The sequence below is a fragment of the Podarcis pityusensis genome (assembly GCF_964106645.2).
Source record: "Podarcis pityusensis genome assembly, chromosome: 9".
NCBI lineage: Eukaryota > Metazoa > Chordata > Lepidosauria > Squamata > Lacertidae > Podarcis > Podarcis pityusensis.
Window position 1 is genome coordinate 23,390,309 of NC_138034.1, and position 10,194 is coordinate 23,400,502.

Sequence of the window (10,194 nt, forward strand, 5' to 3'; positions counted from 1 at the left end):
CTTCAACCTGCCAGATGTTCTGTGCGGTGTATTGTTTTTCAAGCATTGTTAGCTCCAACCAATTGGCGAGCCACGTTTGCCTGCTTTCGTGTTGATACAATGGCTTAGCTTCATCCTGATTGCCTTGACTGTTTTATAGATTTTTTTTAAATAAAAAAAATCTTTCCCAATATTTCCTTTCGAAGGTACTTGTGGTGTTTTATCACAGTCATTCTACACTTTGTCTTCTGCCAATTGCTTTCTTTTCTTTCTTTCTTTTTAAAATATGAGAATCCCCACCTTCCCACTCCAAGAAATATTTTGCTTCCCATGAAATTCTTCTGATGTTTTGCCCAAATTGAAACCCCCAAGGAGCCTCAAATTTCACTTTATGCAAATTTAGTGATTGGACATCCAGAAAGCAAATGGGGAAAAAAGTTTAATTGGCATGTCCTTTCCCCTGAAAATAATGTACGAGCATGTTTAGACAGCCTTGTTAGCTTGTGTTCAGCAGCCAAACATTGCTACTAGAGAGGTTCTTCTTTGAAATCAACAGCCCTGTTCAAATGTAACGGGAAAACAGGGATTCCACTATAGGAATGAACTATGGCAGAGGTACCCAAGTGTGGGGTGGGCGTGGGGGATGAGGCAAAAGAGCCCAATAAGGATTTAGCATGCTCAGTAGTTCTATCGAATGTTGAATGTCAGTTGGAAAAGCAAAATTCAGAAATGGTGATGGAGCAGCCTACTTCAACTCTTTGCACCTTATACTGTCCTGTTGACTAAAGCCACAAAGAGAAGCATTCATGCTAAAATGTTAGGATAGACCTTAACATTTTGTTGCAGGCTCAACTTGTACATTGTCTTGACATTTTTTTACAAAAAATAATCATAGGATAATGGTATGAAGAGGAAAAAAATGAGGTTGCTGATCTGTTTGTGTAGAAACCAACTATGATCCAAACTCCCCTTTAAATGAATGCTCAACAACGGTGGTGTAACATGGTTTGCTGGTGTCCGGGACAGGCAAGCTGCCAGTGCCACTGGAACGCACCCCTGAAGTGAAGCAGGGGAGTCCCACCTGCTAACACGGCCCTTGGCAGGTGAATCCCCACAATGGGGGTCACTCCTTTCCCATTTCACTCCATCCGTGCCCACTCACCGTGGGCCTGGGCAGCTCCTGCTTCTGACTGGGAAGTGCAATGCTCCTGCTGCCATCTGGGAAGTGCAATGCGCCAAGCAAGGAACGAGTGCCTCCACGATTGCCAGCCTCTACCAGGGATGTGGTAGCAAGACGAGGTCAGTTTGGGCTCCAGGGCTCAGAGACCCTCCACCTGTAGGCATGAAGGCAGGGAAGGACAGGGAGCTAAGGAGGGGGCTTGCCAGGATGTGTCTGGGCAGCAGCAGCAGCCCTCAATGGGCTGCTCTGCCACTTTCTCTGGGGTGAGACAGGGATCCCAATGGAACTTGAGTGTGAGCACCTGCTTGCGTCCCTTCAGAATTTTGCACCCAGGGCCATGGCCCACTGCTTCCCCCATGCTATACCACTGCCCAGCAATTATAGGTGTCATTTCCAAAAAAAAGCGCTGAAGTGACGGCATTTTTTATTACCCCTATAGTTTTCTTGACCACAACACACCTTTGCTTTAACAAATAATATTCAACAGCTTTCTCCCTTTCCCTGAAACTGGCAGGTGCTTTAAGGAATACCGGGGTGCTTACCTGAGCCATCTCTAAGGACAACTGCAGAAAATATAGAGATGCAGGACATGAAAGGCGAATCATTTGCTTGCCTTATTAGCTCATTTTTCAGAGGAATTGACAGGACAGCTGCCTGTTATTACCACGCACCCCAGGAAATGCTTAACTGCCAAGCAGTAAGGAGTTAGGGAGGGGATTAGAAGCAAAATAGAATCTCTGCACCTGGTCATCATACAGCTCTCCAGACCATCCATAGTGAGTTTGTGAATTAGAACTTATTTGAAATGAAACAAAAGCCAAAACAAGCACTTTCCTGGCTATTAGTGATGATACCTATTAGGGAAATAGTCTGCCATTTTCCCCAAGGCTGCGGTTTTCAATGAAATGGTGAGGTTTTAATTTCCATTAGCTGCTGATTGGTTTGACCTAGGTCTGCAACGTTACATATTGTTCTACAACTGAATGTCAACTTCATATATATAAATAGTGGAGTTCTGTGTTACCAAAAATAAGCCAGTTAGGAAGCATTTCAGGTATTTGGATTTCTCATTCAGAATGGATTACTTTAGTGCTTGTTAGCTATAGGTAATGCCGTCGAAATCAGCTTCAGTATGAGTAGGCTACTTTCCTAGATCATTTTGCCTTCCCCAAATTATACAACTTACGGAATGGAGGTGGGGCTATGTCATTGTAGGAACTGAAGCAATATAGATAAATGCAGATTGGGCCTGATCCTTCATAATCTGGGGATGAATCCAAGAGGGTTTGAGTAGGAATGTATCTAAAATCTTGTGCCTGGCCTATTTCAGAATTTGCCGCAGTGCTAGGACTAATTTATACAGATACACACAACTTGCAGACAGTCTCTTAAACAAACTGCATACAGTACAATACGTACAGTTGCATGTGATTGGCTTGGCTGCCAGCTGCTGAAATCTCTGGAGCCAATTTAATCCTGATGTCAGAAGCAATTTTTCCCTGCACTTTGGGCAAACAGCCCACTTTGTAATCTCTAGAGACAAACTAGAAATTGTTGGTCACTTGCATGTCATACGGCGTGGAAGCAAACTTGTGGTTAAAGCTTCCCCTCCCGGGATTAGGAAGGTCTAAAGTTGAAAATAATGATCCTCCATAAACACAACAGAGCAACGGCTTTGATTAAGAAAACATGTGTAGCCCCTGAAGTGAAAGCAGATGGACACCACAATGACGGCGATAAATATGATCACTTTTGAAGCAGTGCAACAGATTGTGTCAGCACCGGATTTTAGCGAGAGTAATATTTTTTATTTTCGGCTGAGAATCCTCTGGACTAATGTATATTGCTGCCAAATGTGGGTCAAAGGAGATGAAAATTGAAGTCAAATTATTCTGCTGCAAACTCTTCCAGGAAATGTAGTCACATATTACATTCTGAAATGTCATTTGCTAAAACATCTACACCCAATGAAGAGCATAACACTTTTGCTATTTCCAGCCCAAGCACCAGGGTGTAATGGATGGTGAGGCTTGACACCAGATCCCCAAAGTTCATTTATTAACTATTTTGATGCATTTGATTTTCCAGCTGTATGGGCAAGCATGTTCCCACCCCACCGGTAGACTGACTACTGAGGTTGCGAGGACCTACTGCTTAGTTTCTCATGTGCTACAGAGCAAAATTAAAGTCCTACTGCTGGTCACTGTAAGTGGGAGGTGGGGGAAATGACCAATGGAGGGAAGTTTGGCCAGTGGTGTAGCTTGGGTTGCCAGTGTCCGGGACTGCGTGAAGTGGGGGGTGGGGTGGGAGGGAAACGGACAGAGTATGCATGCGCATTCAAAGAAAAGAAGAGCCTTTCCATTGTCTGGAGAGGTCACTTCCTCGTTCACATGGAAAAGCCATTTTCAATTGAGCCTGGTGACTGAAGTGCAGAGCTACAATATATTGAGGCAGCACTGGGTGCTGAAATTTTGTGCCCCTAACAATTTTGTGCCTGCCCCATGTTACACCAGTGCCTTGGAGCTCTGAAACAATGGTCCATTTCTGGGCTGAATTAAAATGCTGGTTTTAACTGATGAAGCGCTAAGTTGTTTGGGACAAGATTACATAAAGATTGCCTCCTCCCACATATGCCTACCTGGACCTTCTTTAGAGGCCCTGTTCTGGGTGCCTCTGCCAAATAAATTGAAGCATAACCCAGGTGAATAAAGACCTAGGTTTTTTAAATTCTGCTTTAATTGTGGTTTCAGTCTGGACCATAAGTTGTTTTATGCAGCCTCTTTTGAAAGGAAGTTCTTTGCTGTCTTGCTGTTTATTTTGGTGTAAACCACCCAAAGAATATTTACTGATGGATGAGCATGCAAAATCAGTCCAACAAAATATAGCAAAGGTGAGGAACACACATTACTGTTCCTAACTTGTGGGCAGGTTACAAAATTTCCATACATGAAGGGGGAGTGGATTGTCTATCCCAAGTTTACAACTCTTGAAATAAAACTAAAACCTGGGCTGGGTGTGAAGACTTTTGCATTATGTGTTAGCAGCAAGAAAAGGTTAAGTTTGGGCTGTCAGGAGGACTTTTAGAGCCAGGCCTGGGTTGTTTTTCCTTGTTGGTTAGGAACTACTCTTCCAACTGCAGTTTCCAATTGACTATTTAAAACAAGCAAATGAAAACAGCCTGGGCTGAGACTGTGACTTTTAACAGTGCCTTGATATGTAGAAATCAGAAGGTAACACATTTTATAGAATTGAGATTAAACTAGGATTGGGCCAAGCTTTCAAATACTTAAATGTTCAGTTTGAATCTTATTTATTTATATTTTTCATTTATGAATCACTTCCCTTGCGGCATCCCAAAGTGATTTACAATGCAATAAAAACTTATCAAGAACAACTGCATGTATGAAAACAGTGAAAATGTGTGTGTGTATAAAAACAACACCCTATCTATAAAATCAATTCAAAACTAATACAGATGCCAGCTTTGAAGGCTTGTTGAAAGGTGAACATCTTCAACAGGTGTCAACCATCAAATCTTATGGGGAGTCTGAGGTAAAATATGAGGACGGAACCACTTCCAGTCTTTTGCAGTTGGGGTGCTGGTGGAAAGCAGTGGTGTGGAAGAAATTTCTATTTCTATTTTTAAAACATTTTTATTTGATTTTACAAATACAAAAGTATAAAAATCCAAATATATATCCATATACAGAGATTACTCCGAATCCCGTGACTTCCCCCCACCCCCTCCATGGGGTCCCATTTGGAACATTGGTGTGGAAGAAATTTCTAAATTGGGGTGTGCAACACACATCAACACTTTCCTGGTTCTACTGTGAAGCTGACCACCATATTTAGGCCATGTACACACTATACCAGGCATAGGCAAATTCAGCCCTCCAGATGTTTTGGGACTACAACTCCCATCATCCCTGACCACTGGGCCTGTTAGCTAGGGATGATGGGAGTTGTAGTCCCAAAAGATCTGGAGGGCCGAGTTTGCCTATGCCTGCACTACACATTTAAAACCATTCAAAGTACCCCTTTCACCTCAAAGAATTGTGGATACTGTAGTTTACCCCTCACAGACTTAACAATTCACCTCAACCCTCAACAAATCACAGGGCCCAGAATTCTTTGAGGGAAACAGTGTGCTTTGAATGTGCTTCACAGGTATAGCGTGTACACAGCCTTCGTTTCCCACAATACAATGTTACATCATGTTGTTCTGAGGGAATTATGGGGATTTACGAACATGACAGCTGGCAACACAGAGGAATGCTGGTGAAATTCGCATACTCCTCCCTGAATTTCACCCCACCCCCCTGAAAATAGCTAGGGAACCCCCCCCCCCCCCGTTTTGTGGTCACCAAACAAGGCTTACAGGAGTAAGCAGCCATTTCTCTATAACCAAAGATGCAGACATTTAGCACACACTTTAAAATATCACCACACCGACCCATTTTCAAAGGCACATCTACAGCAGCTCATTAAGACGTTGGCAATCCTGCTGTCCTCAATAGCCTCTCTGCTAAAGTTTATGCAAGGTGATGGGTGGTCTGGCGAGAGATTGCCTAATGACTCCCCCTGCCGCAACTAGGCCGCAGAGGTCAACACATAAAATTAACATTTATTATCTTTTCACCTGCCCTTGCCTCTTCTGTGGTGATCATTTGGGGGTGGGGGGGGGGTTGCCAGCTGCTGAAACATTTAGAAGTTGAAACCTTCAAAAGTTTTCCCCACCTACTCACCCCCTGACATGATCTATTCCAAGTTTAGCAGTCTTTCTCTATTCTAGGTCACTATTACTGCGTAATAAATAGTGAAACATTCTATGGGAAATGTCACATTCTCCTTAAACTTCACTAAACTCCACCAGTGTATCAAACCCTGTCTTAAAAACTGGATAGAGCTCATGGGCGGTATTCAACTGAGGTTTCCTCAGAGTAGACCCACTGAAAGTAATGAACATGGCTACTCTGAGTCTACTTCGAGTAAAATTTAGTTGAATGCCACCCCGTATAGTTACGGTATTGTTAAATACAAATTCTGAAAGGGAAAGAGAAACATCTCTGAGTTTCAGCTAACCTAGCACCAATGAGCATGTGTAAAGTTCAAATCTGTAATTATAATGACTTATTACTTACCACTTTTCAGTCCTGCTGTTGATGGTTCTACAACTATACTATACCTTTGTTGGTGCAGTGCTGAGTATTTCTGTGTCTTGAAATACTAGTTCAATCACATACGAAAAAGCCTGAAAAAATAATTATATTAATTTGTATCTAATTCTGTAAAAGTTGTACATTCAGGCTTACACACTTTGTGAAACATCAGAACCAGAAATACAAACTACTAGCTATGATTGGCAGCTCACCAGGGGCTCAGTAATCCATTTGGCCTGCAAAAAGCCAAAATATCACCCGGAATCCACCATGCATAGGATGCAGTTGTGGCTCATCAGTTTTGCAGGCTGTACACATTTTTGGCTTCAAGTCTTACTATATTGCTCAGTCCAGTAGAAGATAGCACTTTTAGTTGACTGGAAACCAAATCATGGGTCTGCAACTGTGTTCAATCTCCCCTAGTTCTATTAACTGCTTTATAATTATCAGCCAACTTGGTTTAGCAGTAACATGCATTGATGTCTGTTGCTGGTGGATGGGTAGGAATAAGGCATAGCACATTACTGAATCTCTCCTTATGGGGCTGGATTTCAATCGCACAATATATCCATTTGTTGACATTTGTATTTGCTTTGTGACATCTTATGCTGGGCTTCATCTGATGAGACGAGCCTTTTGCTATTCACAATTTCAGTACAGGATATTTTGCTATATGCAATCTAATCATTCACTGGCAAGTTGCAATGGCCCATGGCTAACAACAATAAAGATGATCATTAATAATATCTGTTCCCTAGTGGTCAATTTGTTTTTATTTAATAGAAACTCTATTGAGGAAGACAGTGGCTGATAATGAAAAACGCAGCCTCACCCGTGATAAACTGGCCTCTGTTTTCTTTGACAGCCCGCCAGTTCCTCAGCTGCACAATTACAATACTATCCATCTTCATAAAGGATTCTTTTGAAAGCATTATTAAACATCAGGAAGCAATGGCATACTGTACGGCAGCTTCGTAAGTAATTAAGAGGTAAACCTATCCAAGCTCCTGAGGGGAATTCTTAACACATTTCTAAACATCCCTGTGTTGTTTGCATCAAACAACAACCACTTATAACTCTGAAGCAAGCTTTTGGATAGCACTCAAGTTTTTAAATGTGTCCTCTCAAGACTGCACATTACTTATCTCTTCCTCTCAGTTGCCTGTTTCAGACATCATGCTGGGCCCAATATCCAAACCTTGAACATGTGGGATGTAGTTTGGTGGGCTGGGGAAGGCAGGAATGGCCTGAACTGTGGAGGGCTATCAGTTCAACAGCCTCCATCTCTCTTTGCAACCAGCTACTGTTAGGGGAAAGGGACGCTGTGGTCTAAACCACAGAGCCTAGGGCTTGCCGATCAGAAGGTCGGCAGGGTGAGCTCCCGTTGTTCGGTCCCAGCTCCTGCCAACCTAGCTATTCGAAAGCGTGTCAAAGTGCAAGTAGATAAATAGGTACCGCTCCGGCGGGAAGGTAAACGGCGTTTCCGTGCGCTGCTCTGGTTTGCCAGAAGCGGCTTAGTCATGCTGGCCACATGACCCGGAAGCTGTCCGCAGACAAATGCAGGCTCCCTCGGCCTATAGAGTGAGATGAGCGCCGCAACCCCAGAGTCGTCCACGACTGGACCTAATGGTCAGGGGTACCTTTACCTTTACTGTTAGGGGATGGGTATTTTTGCTGTATCCCTACATTGAGCAGGGCCAGTCCTACTATTAGGCAGCATTCAGTGTATCTGAAGACGTGTGCATGCACACGAAAGCTTATACCAAGAACTAACTTAGTTGGTCTTTAAGGTGCTACAGGAAGGAATTTTTTTATTTCGTATTAGGCAGCATGAAACAGTAGCCTCAGGCAATGGATGCTAGAGAGTAAGGCATGGCCATTCTGCCTGGTCACCAAGACCGTAAGACCATAGCTTGTGCACTAGAAGAGAGATGCTTGAACATGATGCACTTGGGTATCTTCAAGGGAGAGGTTAGGGCAAGGGAGAGCCATGACACATAAAGTGCTCCTTCATAGCTAGTGTGGTAGAGCATCAACATAATCATAATATTTACCTGGATGGATCTGGGGCCGGACCGGGTGGTGCTGGAGGGTCAGGGCTGCATAGATGAATTGGCGAGAGCCATGGACTGGCACCTGCACAGTTTCAACCTCACCGCCCTTCCCTGTCCCAGGTCAGACCAGGTGAGTATTCCAGTGCTTGGAGGGTGACCGTGTCCCACCAGTCACAACAGCCATTGGCTCGTTGCTTGCTCACAGGACAATTGTTTGGGACCAGCTTTTCAAATATGAACCTGGGACCTAAGGGATGCCCTTAGGATTCAGGCAATGATCCTGACTATACACCACCAGCCTAATGATAATCAGTGCTTTTTTTTTCTTAAAAAAATGTTTAGGGGTGCTCTCATTTTGGCTCAAGAAAATCACCATTGACAGGAAGAAAAAATAGTTTCTTCTCTTGTTAGATTCACAAAATGTTTAGGGGTATGCGTACCCCTGCATACCCCCAGAAAAAAGCACTGATGATAATGATGTCAGTACTATTACTACTACTACAAATAGGTCGGTACTAATAATAATTGGTACTGCCCAACTCCCTATTAAATCTTGAAGATCAGGCTTGCTCACTGGCTATAATGACACAGTCTCAAAGAGCACAGAGCTGGCCCAGGAGCTATGGTGGGGGTTGGATGTTGGAGGGCAACTATGAAGCACACCATTGGCCCAAATTCTATACTGTAAAACCAGTTGCATTCACGAGGACTAGAAACTTTCATTCACAAAAACTGCCAGAATGTGTTTTTGTATTTAAACGGCGAGCTGTTTTCAGTTGCTTGCATATACTACATTTGTTCCTCTGCTAGATATGACAGCAAATGTCGCATAACTGACCTGAAAAATATATGCCAGCAATTCCATGCATTCCCAAATAAATGTTGTTTCTAAAAATAGTACAGGAGAATAACATCTGTTATTCGCATGGACGTTACATATTTCGTTTTCTTTGGCTGGGATTCATTTTGTTCCTCAGGGTTAGATACACCCACTAGGGAGGGATAATAAATATTTCTGTGCCAAGCGGATTGTTTTGAAGAATGGGCTTGGATGAGTTGTGACTAGAATATGGGAATGCTGTCTTCACGCAAACATGCCAGACTGAGCTGAGTTGGACTGGGTCTCATGGGGCAAGGTACTGGGAACAGCACATTGTCTCAGACCGAGTGATTGTTGTGAGGTAATAAAAAGTCCAGCAGAAAGCTGTTCATATCTCCAACCTGCATTGGTTGGCATGGCTTGACAGCAGCCTATTTCCACAGAACACTATTTGACTCTAATTTTCTGTCATTAGCCTGCACCATTCTGCATAGTGCAGTGCTGAACTGTGATTCTAGATCTAAATTAGAATAATATTGTGCTGTTATTGCAAACAGATGCACCATCACAGAAGTCTAGTTCTGTGATTTAAATGTAGTTTAGATGTCTCATTGGCTTTAGCCACAGTTCTGCATACTTCATTTTTTGTAAAAATGTCTTAAGGTAAAGGACCCCTGACCGTTTAAGTCCAGTCGTGACCGACTCTGGGGTTGCAGCGCTCATCTCACTTTATTGGCCAAGGGAGCCGGCGTACAGCTACCGGGTCATGTGGCCAGCATAACTAAGCCGCTTCTGGCGAACCAGAGCAGTGCACAGAAACGCCGTTTACCTTCCCGCCAGAGCAGTACCTATTTATCTACTTGCACTGCATGCTTTTGAACTGCTAGGTTGGCAGGAGCAGGGACCGAGCAACGGGAGCTCACCCCGTCGCAGGGATTCGAACCGCCGACCTTCTGATCGGCAAGTCCTAGGCTCTGTGGTTTAACCCACAGCGCCACC